Below are 18,853 nucleotides of genomic sequence, written 5' to 3'. Positions count from 1 at the left end.
GGTTTGACAGCCGACGCTCAATTTTGCCGGTGTCGGTTCTCGAGCCCGCTGACAGCCACGGGCTCGGAAACCGGACGCCAGCAAAATTGAGCGTCCGGTTTTCGACCTGACAGCCGCCGGCCAACTTCAAATTTTTTTTTTCTTTTTTTTTAACTTTTTTTACTCTTCGGGACCTCCGACTTAATATCGCCATGATATTAAGTCAGAGGGTGCACAGAAAAGCAGTTTTTACTGCTTTTCTGTGCACTTTCCCGGTGCCGGAAGAAATTAGCTGCACATTTTACTTTCTGAATCGCGCGCGAATACCTAATAGGGCCATCAACATGCAGTTGCATGTTGTAGGCGCTATTAGGTTTGGCAGGTTGGACGCGCGTTTTCCTCCCCTTACTGAATAAGGGGTAAGGGAAACCGCGCGTCCAATTGCGGGTTAACAGTGCGCTCCGCCGGAGCGCACTGTACTGTATCGGCCTATTTGTATGGTCAGATTTGGGGAAAAATAAAGTCTGTAAAACAGTGTGATTAAATCCTTCTGCTATGATTCATATAAATCAGAGACATAGATAACAACATTGTTTTGTTATAAATGGAGTCTTTCTAAGTTGTGATACCCAAAGAGCCAACAAAAGAGCCTTTAGTGTATGTCTGTGGGCTTTCCAGACCTAACCGTCCTCTTCTTTAGATAAACTCACGTTCTACATCATTTTTGTTGCCCTTTTAAAAGGTATCACAAAATGCGAAGACAACTATGCTGTCACCTCATTCTTACTGCACATCTTATGCAAGCCAAAATCAAACAGTCCTTAATAATAATGATTTCCAATTGTGTTCCACCTTCCACTCAAATAAGATTCCAATGTGCTTCCTTGGTATAACAGCTTAGAAAAGTTCAAGCAACCACCCATGAAAATGTTCACACCTGGCTCCAGCATGTGCTTACAGTCTGACAAGTCCTGAAGAACCAGAAAGGAAAATACTAATATTATTATTATTGTGCATTTAGCATTCAGATAAAATGGAGGAACTGAAGAGATTCTATGAAGGGTCACCCTGAGTCAGTGGGTTAGCAGATATTGAAGACCCATGCAAACTGGTGGCTCCTTGACTTCTAATCCTGTGTTTCAAACCATGTTTCCTCAATCCATAAGAAAGTTCGCACTGGGCTTGCAAAGAGTAGATATATTACAAAACCAAGGGAGATGTTTTAGGTATGGTTTTACATTCATGCATTAAGCATATTCCAAGGAATGGCATTTTCAGTGCTAGAATATTACACAGTTGAACATGTAATATAAAACCCATCAAAACATTTTAACACTGCAACATATGCAGTCTGCTATGGCCTTAAGTACTGATGCAGGTAAAGACAATTTGAGGTTCTGAAAAAAAAAGAAAATATAATATAATATTAAGAGGTTTTACTGCATATCTCCATATTGCAAATGTTTCTTAAAAAAGATTTTCTGAATAGCTTTCGAGAACAGAAAGGACTATTCCATCCTGTCATGCAGCAGTAAAAATAATAATTAAAAAGAAAACCATCGAACAAAGTATATGGCACCCCTGGGCAAAAGTTCAAAGTTGATTGAAAAGGATGCCATTTGTCAAAAAATTCCAGAACAAATCAATGATCTGGGCAAGAACAGTATTTATTGAAGAGAGTCAGAAAAGGCAATGTGATCGCTGAAGGAGAACTAAAAGGAATGCTATGCAACAGAGAAGGGAATCCAAGGGCACTAGTGGTGAAAGGCCTATCCACTTCTAGATCCTTTGGAACAGTTTATGAAAACCAGCTTGGCTACAGGGCCAACAGAAGGTAATAGGCATTCAAGAAGGATTTGGTTAGTTAAAGGAATACCTTTTAAAAGGTACTTGTCCTTCTAAAGAACCCAACAATAAAAGTACAGGTTCTGCTGGTAACAATTGTTCCACTGCCTCAGAACCCCTGACAAAACCTTTGTCCAGAGTATTTGGATTATCGAGCATGGTCACTACATATGATATAAAGATGCTCTGTCACCATAGTTCTGCCAGCATGATTCAGAATCTTTCATTCTCATCTTGGTTAGTCTACTAGGAGTATAACACCATCTGTAAACAAGTTTATAACTGTTCTCCTTCACATTAACACTAATAGAACAACCCTCCTAAAGCCTTTAATTAACCGCTTATTGGTAGCGCAAGAAGAATAGTTTGTTAGTGGAACAGACCTACTATGCCTCTTCAAGAAAAGAGGATACAATTGCTGTGAACTACACAGGCATTTGGAACAGCTAACCCAAACAATAAAAGAAATGTAAAGTTAGTGAAATTTGGAAACCATTTCTGGAATGGAGTTTCTGTCCTGGTGGATTGAGTATGGCTTCTCTGGATAAAAGTTTTCTGAATTAATATATATGAATAATTATTTTATTTTAATTAATTGTAATTGTTTATATTTTTATTTTTCAATTTAATGTACTTACTTGTGAATTTTCCTTCCAGCTTGTTGTTGGGGAGAATGGGGGCAGGTGTTAATGTCATGTTTTACCGAAATGTTTCATTGTTATTTTATCTATTTATCTCTGATAAACATTCTTTCAAAATGTTAAAAAAGGATTTGGTGCCATTGAGGTGAGTATACTAATAAAGAGCAATCATGTTTAAAAAAACGTTTTCCCTTTAATCATTCTAGACTAGAATGTTTAGATAATAATGTCCTAGCAAGAGATGCCAACATGGCCCCTAAACTTCAGAGGGAGTTTTGGAAGAATGCCCTTATTGTAAACATCTCAGCCCTCAGAATCCTTGCTTTGAGAGTCAGTGTGCCTGAAGGTTCCTTCTTGCCCTTTGCAGGCAGCGTGGACTGGGGGAATAGCCTAGTGCAGGGGTGGGCAATTCCAGTCCTCGAGGGCCACAAACCTGTCGAGGTTTTAGGATATCCTAATGAATATGCATGACATAGATTTGCATACAACTGAGGCAGAGTGCATGCAAATCTCTCTCATGCATATTCATTAGGGATATCCTGAAAACCAGACTGGTTTGTGGCCCTCGAGAACCGGAACTGCCCACCCCTGGCCTAGTGGTTAGGGTGATGCTTTACAAACCAAGAAAACCAGTGTTCAGTTCCTGTTTCTCCAAATGATGTTCCTTGTGACCTTGGGCAAGTCCTTTTGCCTTCCATTAACTCGGATATCAACTTAAGAGTGTAAGCCCTCTGAGGAAGGAACCTATTTATTATACCTGAACTGTAACTTGTCATGAACATGGGTTTGGAAAGAAGAGTAATAAAATACATAAAGGCTTCAGGGAATAGTAATGCCAGTCATACACAGAAATAATGTTCAACAAAAAAGTTGCATCTGATACCAGATGGATTTAATACATTTCTGCCTAGCTTTCAAGAACTAAACTCCCTTCATGAGGTTAAAAAAAAAAAAAAAAAAGGATAACGTTGCCTATGATTTACTTGTACATTTGGGCAATATCATCCTTTGTACTAGCTTGCTCATTTTGTTTGGATCTGATGAAGGGTGTATAGTTCTTAAAAGCAAGGCAGAAATGTATTAAATTAATCCAATGAAAATTTGGCACCTGTGAACTTTTTGTTGACCTTTATTTCTAGCAGTTTCACTTTTAGGGGAGCACAGATTTGGTGCATTACATGGCATACAAATGGAGTTCCTTGTTTAGTGAGCACTTCTCAGGGAAAACTGATCCCAGAGAATTTGTCCACGAGGGCGGTTGCCAATGCTGCGGTTTTCGTGTTCCATAGGTAAATGGCCTTTGTGTAACGGGCAGCAAAGTTCAGACCTATCAAGAAGTACCTACGGCAGACCTCTCCAAAGGATTAACTAATTCCATGGTGATTTTCTCTCAAAAGAGGTCTCAGTGATTGGCACTGGAGCTGGGGGCGGGGGGGGGGAGGGATTAGTCTCTTGACAAGTGGGGCAAGACTGCCAGTATCTTTTATTAGTTAGTATAGTCCTAGCCAATGGAAGTGGGTCAGTATCCACTCGCAAGTCTTTTCCTCCCCTAAATACCCTTTCCCCCAGTAAGTGGCTATGGGCAAGCTGGAGCATATGTTGGTGATATGGCCAGGCTATGCGAAGTTTTTCCCATAGCTCCCTTTCCAGATTCTCTTTTGCTATTCTATATAGTAGGTCATTTTTTTTACTATGAAAAATGGTGAGCCAGGTTCCAGGTATCTCAACCCAAACCTTATTTGGACATCTATCACCTGATACCTATGTGCATGAACTTAAAGGAGTCATCTTTGTGCTGGGCCCACAACGCTCTTAAGGGTTCTTCTCCCCATCCCATTCTTGGGGGAACCTGAGGGATTCCAATCACATTACCTGGCCTCCCCTTCATGGCTTTTCATCATGGTGACATGCAGGCAATCTGAAGAGCAGTCCTTCTTCTGGCATTGCTATCCCCTGGTCTAGCAAAACTTAGGCACTCCACAAACAGGTCTGGGTCTTCCAGGGAAAGCATTTCCTGGAAAGGTGCCTTACTCTCAGAGAAATTAGTTGGCATCTCTGCATGGTGAGGTAGGAGGGTCCCAAGCCCTGGGAATAATAATCCTTGCACGGGTCCAATATTGTTAGCTGCAATTATAAATGAAAAATAATCGAATTATAAAGCAGGGATGGAAATTATGCTGACAGGCCAAAAAACTTTCAGCAAGACTAAAAACACTTAAGTAAAATAGAAACTGATTTCTCTTAGCCTTGAGACATCTTGGCTCACTCTGACATGAGACTAAAACTTCAGATTTTGTGTTCACGTATGTTCCATAAACATCTTTGTTACATCTTTGCTGATTTTACATAAGCTAGTCGCCATTTTGTAACTCATGCATCTAATAGTGAGAGACAAACTGGAGGAATGGGCTGTTATTTTGCTTTGTGAGAAACTTGGTGAAAGCTAGCAACTAAACGCTACAGCAATTGAGCTATGCAGTCGCCATCTTAGGAGTCAGACAAGATGAAACAATATAACATGCAGATGTGGATATGAAGGAAATAAAAAGGAAGAAATCTCTTATAGTGAGAAGAGCAGTAAAGAACACTTGTATGACATGAATAGGGACCTTCATTTTCAGTTTTTAATTTATTTTTTTCCTGGAATTTCAATATTATAACAAAAAAATCTATGGAAAAATGGCTTTTCTACTTATTTTTCTCCTGTGTGTTATAAGTCATTGTTCCACTGATTTTTTTGTTTTAACATTAAGATTCCCAGGAAGAATAAAATAAAAACTGAAAACAAAGGTCTCTATATTTGAAGTAATCAGTGAACAGATTCTCTGTCTCTGCTTTTATCTAGTGCAAGGATACTGGATCTCAGCTAGACCCATACAGCAAATAAATATATTGTAGACACAGTACAGTGACTAATGATATTGCTTGCCTGTTAGGAATGGTTTGGGAAATAAATCTGGTCATAGGGGTCAAGCTGCTGTTACAGATATACATACAAAATGTAGAGATAAGAAGTAAATTTACTTAGCTGCCAAGACTAAAACATGAAGGGCCGGATTTTAAAAGCCTTGCGCGCGTAAATCTGGCCGGATTTACGTGGGCAGGGCACTCGCGCGCCGGCACGCCTAGCCCCGGGACGCGCGTAAGTCCCGGGGCTTCGTAAAAGGGGCGGGAGGGGGCGTGTCCGGGAGGCGTGTCCTGTGAGGTAATTTAGCAGCTTTCTACAGAGAGCTGGGGGGGGGGGGGGCAGGATAAGTTGCAGTTTTGTAGGAAAGTTGGAGATTTTTAACTCAATTGCATTTTTGGCCGACCTGGAGACCCGGGTTGCATCCTGCCTGGGATCCTTCGGGATGGATCAAGGGCTTCCCTGCTTTACTCTTCTCCCAAGGTGCAGAGTGGTTGTCCTGGGAGTATGTTGGAATTTTGGATTTTTTTGTGGTATGAGCCTTGCTGGACACCTAAGCCTGTCCTGGATTCAGGGAATGGGGAACCCTGTGTTTGGGACATCCAGGGATAGGGAAGGCCTGCCCTAGAGGTGGTGACCCACTGCAAGGAACAACTCCGGTGTTAGTATTTTTGGGGACAAAAGACTTTCGGTTAGTTGCCTAGCAGGAAGATTTTTGCCCTCCTTCCTACCTGGAGTGGAGAAATAGCCCAAGCTGCTGTTTGGACATTGGATCCCACCCCAGTGGATCCCCACAGGGAAAGGACCAGGAAAGCAACCAGAATAAAGATCTTGAAGATATACTAACTGTAAGTAAAAGACTATCTACATCTTCAAGGACACCAATCTAGCATCTTAACCTTGGGGAGAAAGAGAATTGGACCCTCTGTGCAAGGATAGGATTTTTAGCCATCTTTGAAATGGGTTTTTCCGACCAGTTTAAGGGTTACCCTGCCCACTGGAACCTCCATTTCACCTAATCCAGGAGGGTGGACGGATCCTTTGCCTGCTTGAAAGATTCCCGCACAAATAGAGACAAAGACTGTAACCAAAGAGAGAAAGGCTGTGGTACTGGAAATATATTTATTGTGCCATTTGCAACCGTGTTAACAGTAAAGTCTTTAATTTTGGACACTAACCCAGTGCATCCAGTGTATTTAGTGTTTTTATTTAGGCACACAGCACACACAGTGAAGAGAAATTACCCTTCTCCCATGGACAACCAGAAGGAAGTTAGTCACCCCTGCATTGGGCCCTGAAAGTTAATGCTTTCTCCCCATAAAAAGAATCCACACCCTGGGGAAGGAGTCAGATAGAAGAGCTAGCCAGGGTCCTTGCCCCAAAGAGTTTGCAAATTATTTTATGGCCCCACCCATACAGTATAACACAAACAAACAAAAACCTGTGTATCTATATTATTACCACTTTATTTTACCAATCAAAGAGCAGGCACACTGGGGTGGAGTTACACTTTGGTTGTGAGCTTCCCTGACTCCTTCCTTATTCTTATTCTGCAGGGATATAAACTGTCCCTTTGAGTAGGCCTGGTTTTAGGCATAGACAACTGCCACTGGTGCCAAATTTTGATAGGCACTGGAGCATTGCCAGTGCTGCTATTCTCTATCAGGGCCTGCCTCCCAACAGCTTACTTAAAGCGGTGTTGTCCTGATCCTGCAGAACAATGGCAGCAGCAACCTAAATGAAATTCAGCACAGGACCTGCAGACCACAGCCTCACGCTCAAGGCCCTGCCTCTCGCATTGGTTTCCATAGTAACAGGAAGCCCATGGTGGGAGAAGGAGGTAGGGCCTTGAGTGTGCAGTTGCAGGTTGCAACTTTAGGTAAGCGGCTGGGAGTTGACCACCCCCATATCTCAGGAGAGGGTAGGAAAATGATTTCCACCGCCTTCCACCCTCCCAGCTGCCTGTGGGCACTGGCACTGCAAATCTAGCCTTGCCCATAAGTCAGGTGTATTTCCTGCCTTTCCTTTAACATAGTGCTCTGGAGCTGGCAAAAATTGTTCCCTTAAAATAGATCCCCACTCCATCACACCCCTTACAAACCTTTGAAAATTGTACTCTGAAAACTTAACTTAAAATCCAGCTCCCATTATGCCCTGCAAGCACAAGAGGAACTACAAAGCATAATAAACCCTCAGAGGACTTTTAATTCCATCAACAGAAATGCTTGAGAAGAGAACCTAATTCATTTCAATTTCAACTTCAATTTATTTCACCTGTCACTGGAATTAAAAAGCTCTTTGAATCATTATTGTACCACTTTTTCTTTTGCACTTACACAGCAGCAGGAGCAATGAAAAATACCATGGCACCGAAGTCACATTTTCAAAATCTAACTTTGGACATCAGTTTAGTACTAAAGGTCTTTCTAAAAACACTATGAACTTTGTATACAAAATTAAGAGAACTAAGGAGAAGGGAATTACATTTGAAGATAATTCTCTTTTTAGCCCTTGATGGCTGTGACAGCGTTTATACCTTACACAGCAAACAGAAGACAGAGAGAGTGCCAGAAAAAGACATCCAGTGCCACTAAGGTTGTTCGCAAGGCAGACCCTAGTGAAGAAGAAAGAAAGCAGAAATTTCTAGACAGAAGGCAAGGAAGATCCTGGGATTGGAGTTCAATGGTGTGGGAGGCCAGGCCTTCAAATCCTACTCCCTGGCCTGTACTAGTTCAAATAGAACTGGCCTAAAGACAAAGGGTGAGGGTTCGGCCACACTAAGAGATCAGAAAGAGATCCAGATTCTAATATAACAGCTCCTTTTGCCTCACAAAGAAGTCTGCCAGTTGGAAGTGTGGACTTCATACTAGAAGCAGAGCTGAGTCTAGAGGCCCAGATGCAGCCGACGCTACAACAGACAAAGATGGATCTTTCACATCGCCCCCAATACTAGCAAGGCAGTTGGAGTTGTTTATGATTTTCCAGGCCTGGTCATCTGGGGACTCCTGACGTGAAAGGTGAAGTTAGTGGAAATGCCAGACAAGGGTTGTTTGAAGTTGAGTAGAGCAAGCTGCACGAACTCTTGCCAGCAATTAAACAAAGTGAGTGCTGGTGGGTTCAGCAGCTCTGAAAAGGCTAGCGTGTTGTTTTTTGTTTGTTTGTTTTTTTTTAAAGAGGAGCCCCCTATGCTTATAAGTGCATGGCATGGCAGGGAAGTGGATGCACTCTTCAGGGCAACATCGGTGGATGATACTGGCTCCATTCTTCTCCTCTCTGGCCTGTCACAATTATTTTTAGCCCTGAAAAAGCACTGTGCCAGCTGATAGATTTCTCCACCCTTGTGAGGGGAACACTCCGTGGAAAATATTGTTAAAAATATTTGATGTATGCCTAGCTGAGGGATTTTCAGCACGTTTTATATTGTTCTTCATATAGTTTTTATAAGTTTCTTTCCCTTGCAAAGCAGTAATAAGAAATGAATATTCAAACGAGCGTTCGCATGTGTGCTTTGGTTTGCAAAACTCCATATTGAAATGCTCTGTACCTGAATGATGACATTTCTTCCTGACAATCAATATGAAGAGGCTTGCACCATTTGAGGCTCAAACGTTACCGGAGGTTTATGCAGCTGTTTTCCCCCATCTCAGACGTGAAGACATTTTCAGTGCTCAGATATGGCCTGCAGGTTGCTGGGTGGATTAATTACTCACTTTTCCGTTCGCGTACTCAAGGGGAGATACAATCAGTAGGTTCCTGCCCCAGTGAGGGCTCACAAAGGCCGAGGTAAGAAGCAATGCTGGGCTTAGCACAGCTGATTACTTCTCTTTTAGCACTGCTTTTATTGTGCCATCAAATTGCTTACCGGGTGAGAAGAATTGTAGTGGACAAAAAATGGCACTAAACGGGAAGTAAAGGAATGTGCTTATTTTAGCACACTTGGCGTGCCAACGCATTGCAATGACCTGCATATGGATTTTTTTCTAATGCAGGAAAGTGGGCTAAAAAGGAGCACTTTTTTTACTTCTTGTTTAGCATTGAAACTTTACTTCAGTCAATGGGAAGGTAAAATTAGCCACATAACACATAGGAGCCCTAAGTTGGGGACCCCTGAAGACAGGATTTCCAATTTGAGGACTTACAGACCAGGAACCCCCCTGACACTCTGACATGTTTTCAGCTGATTCCTGTGCATGGGTTACTGAATAGAGTTTAAAAAGGAAAAGGACAGAGTAGGGCACAATCATCCTCCCTCCCACCCTGCACCCAAGTTAAAATAACATTTCTGGGCAGGACCCCTGGCTTCCTACCCTTCAGCTGTGAGCATTAGGCCAGCACATTTCTTCACTCGTTTCTTTCTGCTAAGGTCTTCTAAAAGAGGAAAAGAAGAGCCGTAACCAAGAAAAAGACGTTTTTAAAAAGTCTGTGCGTGGGATACCAAAGAACAGGTACAAGCACTATATAGATAGAACACATTTACAGTTCACATCTGTCTTCATTTTGGAAGATTATATATTATTTACTCTCCGCACTCCGAAAAGTGCAAAGGCTGCGTTTAGAACGAATTTCTTTTCCTTAAAAATAAACCATGCTGGGCTGTCCCAGTAGACGCGCATAGGGAGATGCCCAACTGCTGTTCTTTCCAGGGATAGAGGGAACCACTGTGTGCGCCCCTCAGACAGAGCACGTCCTCTGCCATGACAGGGCTAGAAAGGAGAGGGATTACAAATGAGGAAGAACCCAGGGCCCGGACCTGTTCTTTGTCTTCTAATATCATTTCTTATGCTTTTAGGACAAAATCTTGAGTGCTTTGCTGGGGGGGGAAATTTTCAACCTCTCCGCATCGCACCATAATCCACGGGGCACGTTTTCCCCGCCGCCTTTGTAGCCGCACTCAAAGGAGAGAAATAAGTGAACTTTTACTTTGAAAATTACCCCCAGGGAAAAGCACCTGCAGAGATTCGCGCCTGTTTTGCTTTGGTTTTCTCGCGGGCACTTTTTCTAAGCGGAAGTGCGCACACACACACCTCTGAAAATCCGAAAGCAGGCGTGAGGTTTTCACCCAATCCCACCCCGGTAACTCCCCCGCAGCTTTCAGACTGGCGACTCACGGGGGGTGCAACGACATCTTTGCCCAGGGAACTACCTTGTGAAAATTGCCCTCTTTAAAAAGTATTCGCGCCCCGCGTGCAGCCGTTCCTGTTTTCTGGATGTCAGTGCAAGGGGTTTCTGAGGATCAGCAAAACAGTTTCCCAAGTTACGTAGAAGGAGTTTTTCAGAAATGCAAACGCCAGTTATCACCTCGGGAATTAGATAAAAACCAGAACCAAAAAGGGGGCCGGAGGGGGGATGAGATGGCTAGAGAGTCCATTAATGTTTTTTTTTTGTTGTTGTTGTTCTTTCTAATTGGCAATTTAATTGAATAAGCGAAAAACAAAATAAAGCTCTTAAAACTGTTGCCTTAAGGACAGACTCTGCCTTTCCCAGGCATCCAAAACATAACGAGGTTGGTAACTTTATTTATTTATTTACTCATATTTTAATTTGTGTGATAATGAGAAAGAAGAGATAACAGGAGCTGCTCTTGAAGGAGCTTTGCAGAGACACAAGACTGGGAATAAAACCAACACCCACCCAAAAACGTGGCGACCTTCCCCCCCATCTCTAGAACTTTGTTGAATCCGTCTTGACTCCTTAACGCATGACTCGTTTCTCTTTCATGTATTCATCTTCATGCTATTCAGCTGCTAGTTATTAGAGAGACGACTCTGTGTTTTCATGTCGAAAATGAAGGGCAATATATTTCTGGATGGTGAAGTTTGGGGCATATTGAATTCATAAACCAAGCGACAGTGTGCTTGTTTGGAATTTGAGGGTGGCCTTCTCTTAGCATTTACCGGATGAGTCTTCTAACCACAGAGTCAGAGAGATTGTGCTATAATTTTACTGCTCTAAGAATGAAGAAAAGACACCAGCAAAGGCTGCAGCCCTGTAAGCTAGACTTTGGTGAAGTCAGTCAAGTCAATTTGTGGTTTGTGAACGCATACTAATACGATAGGAAAAAAAGCAAAGCTCGGCTGGCTGCCACTGGGAGCTGGAGTGTTACTGCAGGCAAGGCTGGTCTACAGAAGTCTCCATGAAGTTATCCATTCCTTTCTATTGACTTTTATTTAAGACATGGCACTAAAGGCAAAATACGCACCACAGGATGTCAACCAGGAAGCAAACGTTTAAATAAATCACAGAGCAAACTAAGGCACACAGTCACCCTAATCAGGGCTGCCTCTAGGCTAACCAGCACCCTGTGCGAAAACGTCCCTTCCCATCAACAAAAACACGTGTGTACACAGGGCCAGCTCTAGGGCAAATGGAGCCCTGGGTGAAAAGCGTCAATGGTGCCTTCCTTACCCAACTGATCCTTGCTCCTCAAAAGCAAAGGATAAGGAGGTCAAACTTGGGGGGGGAGGGAGAACGAACACCACTTCTTCAGATTGACATGGATTAGCGACAGTGGCCACACTGTCTCTCTCCTCTGATCTTGGCACTCTCCCCACCACCACCACTCAAGGGCTGTCCTTAGAAATAGAGAAATATACATTCCCTAGATATAGAAATGCTACACCTACAGAATAAAAAGACCATTATTTTTGTTTTTTGTTTTCTAGCAATCATGTATCCCTGGATCACACATCAGCAACATAAGTGAGCCAATAAAGAAAGCCCTGGCCAGGTCTAGCCACTCAGCAAAAGTATTTTTTAAATCATCTGACAGCATATAAGAACATAAGAAATTGCCATGCTGGGTCCGACCAAGGGTCCATCAAGCCCAGCATCCTGTTTCCAACAGAGGCCAAACCAGGCCACAAGAACCTGGCAATTACCCAAACACTAAGAAGATCCCATGCTACTGATGCAATTAATAGCAGTGGCTATTCCCTAAGTAAACTTGATTAATAGCCGTTAATGGACTTTCATCAACAGTTCTACGATGGACAACCCGGGACCCGAGAAATGGGTAGCACTTTTAGGAGTTGAACGTGCAGCTACAGCAGCGAGCTGGGTAATATCGATGGGAAGGAAAAAATCCCACCCGGCAGATCTGGAATTGGCACAGCCGGCCAGTAAATGAATAGGCTCCTTTTCCTTCCCTATTATTATACAGGCCTGGGGCTTCCTGTAGAAGACAACCCCATGAATCAGAACCGGGGAAAACAGTTTTCATTGTAATGTAGCCCCCGTTCTACCTGCGGGTCTGCTGCAGGAGCTCAGTGGGGAGGCCTGGCGCCAGATTTTGGTTCCTGCTTCTGGGTCCTTTTCCCTGACGGGGCTGGGGGGGGGGGAGGTAAAGTCTTTCAAGGCTCTTAGGAGGTTTTCCGACACCTCCCAATACAAAATAACCACGCCGGGAGCTGGCAGCAGCGGCAAGACTGGAGCTAATGGAGGGCAGCGCGAGGTGAGCAGGCCCGGTCGCGGCACCCACGCGGCCGGGGCGCGCAACACATGCATTTATTGAAACGGGAGGACATGAAATCTAATCATTACTGAAAGACTTGAGCAAAAAGGGTTCAAGAGATTTTATTTCCAAAAGGTCAGATAATTCAGCTCGACATGACCAGAATCACATTCCACAGCGATGGTCCAAAAAAAAAAGGAAATAGCCGTGCGCCTCACGGAGGACAGCTTTATTTCTGGATTCCAAGAAAATCTCCCAAGTCCTTAGGGCCTGGGAACTCTCTCAGGACAGGAGATAGAGAAAAAAAAGAACACGAGCCAAAGTGGGCTTAAAAAGTCTTGTTAAAGACGATCCGTTATGAGACGCCTCCCACTGGTGAGGGTCGGGGAACACTGCACGCCCCTATGCTCTCTGACATTACACATTCAGGGACACTTTGGTGACACGCTCCCACCTGCTTTTTAAACTCTATTTCCTTTGTTTCCTTTCCTTTATTTTGTTTTAACTTCTTTGTACTTCCCCTTACCTCCAGCCTCCCCACCTCTCCTCTTTTGCGGGCTGTTGGGGGGAAGAACTTTTTCAGATGGTTGGGGAGAGGTGGGGGGGGGGGAGGGAGAAATGAGTTATTCTAGGGTTAAGATGAGCGTGCCACCATTTCACATTTAATCCTGCAGTAATTCGACAGTGGGAAAAGAACAGCTCACCAGCTAGTCCAGAACTGACTATGTCAGGAACAGAAGAGGATGCGTTGCTAACAGTATTAAAAGTCGGTCGGAGATCTGTAGTGCTGGACCCACTGCCACGGTGACGGATTCCTCCCAGGGCTGGCCCTGCAGGAGTTAGGACCTTTCCCTGCATGACGCAGATGCAGAGGAGCCTCTGGCTGTTAATGAGGGCGCTCTCTGGGTTCCATGTCACCAACTCTCCTTGGTTTTCTTTCGATGGGCACAGATGGTGAGGGGGGGGGGGGCAACGGGGATGGTCTGGGTTTTAGCAAAGGCCAGAGCGACTGGCAGCTGAGGCGAGTCAGCCCTGTGACGGGAAAAACAGAAATGGATCACTGGGAAGCCGCAGTCGCAGCAATGGATCAGACTGATGGCAGGACCCCGCAACTACCTGGCTAAAGTCGCAGAGCAAAGTATCCTCTTACCCCTGCCCGCCGTCCTCCCACCTCCTAACAGCAGCCATTGCTACTCATCGGATGCAGATGGCTGAGCCCCACCCCAGCATCCCATCCAACCCTTCCCCCACCCCCCCAGCATTTCAGCCCTCAACTCCAAGAAGAGGGAGGGTGGCCCAGGAGTTGTTCTGTCTTCAGCAGCAACAGGCTTTGTGAGGGGGGGGAGGAATTGGTCGTGATCAGGACGGCTCAAGGCAATCTGCCGCCTGAGGCGAAGGATGAGATGTCACTCCCCTCCCCCCCCCCAGTGCCCTGCCCCTCCCCCTCCCTACCTCCCTCACCTTCCCCTATAGGCTCCCTCTCTCTGGCACCCACACTCAAGCACCCTCGTATATGCTCTCCTCACCCCCCCCCCCAAGCACCCTCACACATGCTCTCTCTTACACCCCTCCAAGCACCCTCACACATGCTCTCTCTCACACCCCTCCAAGCACCCTCCACATGCTCTCTCTCACACCCCTCCAAGCACCCTCCACATGCTCTCTCTCACACCCAAGCACCCTCACACATGCTCTCTCTCACACCCCTCCAAGCACCCTCACACATGCTCTCTCACACACCCCCAAGCACCCTCACACATGCTCTCTCACACACCCCCAAGCACCCTCACACATGCTCTCTCTTACACCCCTCCAAGTACCCTCACACATGCTCTCTCTCACACACCCCCAAGCACCCTCACACACATGCTCTCTCTTACACCCCTCCAAGCACCCTCACACATGCTCTCTCTCACACACCCCCAAGCACCCTCACACACATGCTCTCTCTTACACCCCTCCAAGCACCCTCACACATGCTCTCTCTTACACCCCTCCAAGCACCCTCACACATGCTCTCTCTCACACCCCTCCAAGCACCCTCACACATGCTCTCTCTCACACCCCTCCAAGCACCCTCACACATGCTCTCTCTCACACCCCTCCAAGCACCCTCACACATGCTATCTCTCACACCCCTCCAAGCACCCTCCACATGCTCTTTCTCACACCCCAAGGTTCGCAATCTCTCACACACACACACATCCCTCAACGCACACTTACTCTCACTGGGGCTTGACCTTCCCCGCATGGCATACCAGGAGATCTTCCATGCTGCGTGATGAGCCAGGGCTTTGATCTTCGCCATGCAGCACTCCGGGAGGTCTTCGCCATTCGGCATACTGGGGCCTTGATCTTCGCCATGAGTGGGGGTCTCCTCCATCATTGCCATTTTCTGCGCAGAATTCTGTGCAGAAAATGGCAATGATGGAGGAGACCCCAGCTGCACCGGGGAGGGGGGGGGGGGAATTCTGCGCCGGTTATTTGTTTTGGCGGTAGGATGAGGCAGCCGCTAGAGGGGTTGAGGGGGGGGGGCAGTTTTTGCCGCTTCCAAAGTTTGCCGCCTGAAGCAGCTGCCTCATCCTACTTCATTATGGAACCACCCCGGTCATGAATATAAGACAGGGTAGATTTATGGACATGCAAACGTCCAAAACAAAACTTTGTTTTATATCTGATCCAATATGGTACTTACTTTCCTGCTCTAAAGGAAAGAAGCTTTATTGATGTAGTGTGTACTTCAAAGCCCTGCTGATGTGACCTAGTAAAATGTACTTCTAGCTCTCTTCAAGTAATTCTCAGCAACACAGGTTGATTGTTCCCAAAACTGTATTCTTTGCTTCAAAGGATAATGAAAAGGAATCTTACAGAAGAAAAACAGATTTATATTCTAGTTATAGCACATCCAGTTAGTTATAAGCTGAATCCCTTCTTTTCTCCCAGCTCTTTCCTCGGAATGGATCTGATGATGATGGCACTCATAGGCAAGGGACTGGAGGTAGGGGGTTTTGCTCCACAGAAATCAAAGACCAGCACTTTTTGGGAGCCTTGAGAATTTGGTGTCTATGCCTTAAATTCATCTTTGTCTTTACTACTGTTGTTCCACAGGGCTCGAATGACTATTGACAATTCCTGCCTTCATCCTGGACATCTCTTCAAGTCTAGATATTTATACTGAAGTGTTTTCCCAGTACTGAACAATAGCCATTGTATTCCAATCCACTCAGTTAAATCAAGACGAGGACTATTACCTGGCCATCCATGGATCACTCTAGGATTTCTACTTTTTCCCAGCACAGTATTATACTGGAAGTTCCTGGATATCTACTCCCAGTGAGTGGTATCCTAGAGATACCATCAGCTGAGGGACTCTGATGCTGTTACTCTCTTTGTTACTCAAACAAGTAAAACCTGCAGAAGGATTGTCGGGAAAAGCTTGCCTTTTTGCTGATGATACCAAACTCTGCAACAGGGTAGACAACCAGAAAGGTGTGGAAAACATGAGGAGGGATCTAGTGAAACTTGAGGAAAGGTCTAGGATCTGGCAGCTAAAATTTAATGCTAAAAAAATGCAGATTTATGCATTTTGGATGCAAATACCCAAGGGAGAGATACAGTATAGGGGATGAAATTCTTCCAAGCACAAAAGAAGTGCAAGATCTAGGAGTGATCATATCTGATGATCTTAAGGCAGCCAAACAAGTGGACAAAGTGACAGAAAAAGCCAGAAAGACACTTAAATACATAGAGAAAGGAATGATCAGCAGAAAAAGGTGAGACCTTATTTGGAATATTGTGTACAATTTTGGAGACCGCACCTTCAAAAGGATATAAACTGGTTAATGTTGGTACAGAGGATGGCTACCAAAATGATCAGTGATCTTCGTTCTAAAGCATATGGGGACAGACTTCAAGATCTGAACATATACCCTAGAGAAGAGATATGACAGAGATTTTTAAATACCTCCAAGGTTTCCATGCACAAGAGGTGAGCCTCTTTCAATGGAATGGGTCATGGGATGAGGGTGAAAGAGGGCAGATTCAGAAGTAATCTAAGGAAATATTTCCTTACAGAGAGGGTGGTGGATGCATGGAACAGCCTCCCCGTGGGGGTGGTAGAGGCAAGAACAGTCTCTGAATTCAAGAAAGCATAGGATAAATACAGTGGATCTCTGAGGGAGTGGTAGGGATTGTAAAGCTGAAATAGTTGGTGTGGATGGACAGACAAGATAGGCTGTATGGTCTTTTCCTGCTATCACATTTCTATGTTTCTATTGAATTGCTTTCTTTCCTTTACTCTCAAGGGATGAGCAGCTTTCACTTCTTTCTCTATTGCGTCCTGAAAACCAACTCCTACAAACAACTCTATTCTTCTCTTTCACCCTCTATTGACGCATCTCATGTATGCAACCAACCCCAGAACTACACTGGAATGTGCCACTCATCCCTTTGCTAGGGCCATGGACTTACTCAACTGATAGTAAAGTAATGAAGTTAGGGACCTTGCTCTGAATTTACTACAATTTGCATATGAACAGACAGTCTAGTGTATAAGATAAAATCTTTTGGGTAATATGAGGAAAAAGAAAGCTAGATTAAGTTATAATGTATTGAGCACAGAAAAGAGTCAGGGTGGCCTAGCAGTACCAGATTTGAGAATGTATAACGTAGCTTTCCTACTGTACTATATTCAAGCCTGGGCATCCCTACACAATAAAATGGACACAAATAACTTATTACTGGAGTTGGTCAAACCCTCCCATCTCATTCACTTGATGCATGGGGTTGTACAGAAGAAAAAGGTGGGGAAGAACTCGGGTTATTGGATTACTGCCTTGAAGAGGGTTTGGAGGTAGTGGAGGAACTTTCTTCATCAAGCCGGGTTTCCCCTTTTTTGAGTATGATAGGGAACCCGGAATTTCCAGTGGGAATAGAAAGTGCAGCTTTCCTGACCTGGAGAGAGAAGGGATTATATTGTTTAGGATAGCTGCTACACCAAGAACAGGCTTACTTATATTCCTTTCAACAACTTCAAGAAGAATGGGAAATATCCAACCAGAATGTCTTCGCTTTTCTACAAGTATGGCATTATTGTATGAGTATAATGGAGGGGGAATGTGAATAAAATTACATTTACAGATGAAGAAGACCATTTTGTAAATACAAGGCCTAAATTCAATAAAATTGGGATTTGCATGCTACTTCTTAAGCAAGGTAATCTCAATGCAAATTAGTACAGTTGTTGGGGGAAGACCTTGGCTTTTCTTTGGAAGCCGATGATATGAAGGCCGCATTTGCTGCATTATGCAAATATCTTAAGTCCTCACACTTAAGAGAAACCCAATCTCAAATACTCCGCCACATTTATCTTACTGGAGTATTGGGAGCAAAAATGCAGCTATGGAACTCGGATTCGTGTTTAAAGTGTAACAATCAAAGGGGAACATGTCACATGTTTACGGAATGCCAGAAACTACAAGCTTTCTGGCGACAGGTTCATGGGTTTTTATCTTTAAGACTGTTTATTGAAAAGCGGTTAAATATACATTTGACATATAGAACACCGAGGCATGCCAATCATCAGAGCACAGTCAATTGTTCAAATAGGTTTACAGGTTCCACACCCCCCCCCCCCCCCCATGTATAGAACAATACAATAGGTGTACCTTAGTGCCCAGTTCTGTAACAGCATACACACTCAAGGATAGTTAATTACCTCACTTCTAGCCCTTGGAGATAATCGCTGCAGGTAGGGGTGCCAAACATTAACAAAGGTAATTTTGCGTTTAAATGACCACGTTGTAGTTTGGTTTTCCATTTGCATGTAGGTATGAAGTTTGTTACGCCAGAGCCAGAAACTTGGGGACTCTCGCTCTCGCCACTGCAAAAGAATGGGCTTCTCTGCAAGCAGACATGCTTTCCTAATCAAAGGACCCTTGCCCTTCCCATGAATTTGTAATGAAGATACCACATCAAAAAGGACACCCTCAGCTTGCCCCATCAAAGAAACCAAATGCCCACAAATTTTCTCCC

The 18,853-nt window shown here is 44.3% G+C and overlaps 1 long non-coding RNA gene across 2 annotated transcripts in view; it reads right to left on the bottom strand.

The window, feature by feature from the left end:
* Positions 1-356: 356 nt before the first annotated feature.
* LOC115080318 overlaps positions 357-18,853 on the bottom strand; it is a 39,232-nt gene continuing 20,735 nt past the window's right edge. Inside the window, exons 3-4 of one of the 2 annotated variants that reach the window (XR_003853553.1) lie at positions 4,338-4,589; positions 357-1,376 (exon numbers count right to left, since the gene is read on the bottom strand). This is a non-coding gene — a long non-coding RNA (uncharacterized LOC115080318). The remainder of the gene's footprint in view (positions 1,377-4,337; positions 4,590-18,853) is intronic. The other variant, XR_003853552.1, reaches the window with a different exon arrangement.

This window comes from Rhinatrema bivittatum, chromosome 1, assembly GCF_901001135.1.
Source record: "Rhinatrema bivittatum chromosome 1, aRhiBiv1.1, whole genome shotgun sequence".
NCBI lineage: Eukaryota > Metazoa > Chordata > Amphibia > Gymnophiona > Rhinatrematidae > Rhinatrema > Rhinatrema bivittatum.
Note: the sequence above shows the minus strand (reverse complement) of the source record. Positions and strands in the feature narration are given on the sequence as shown.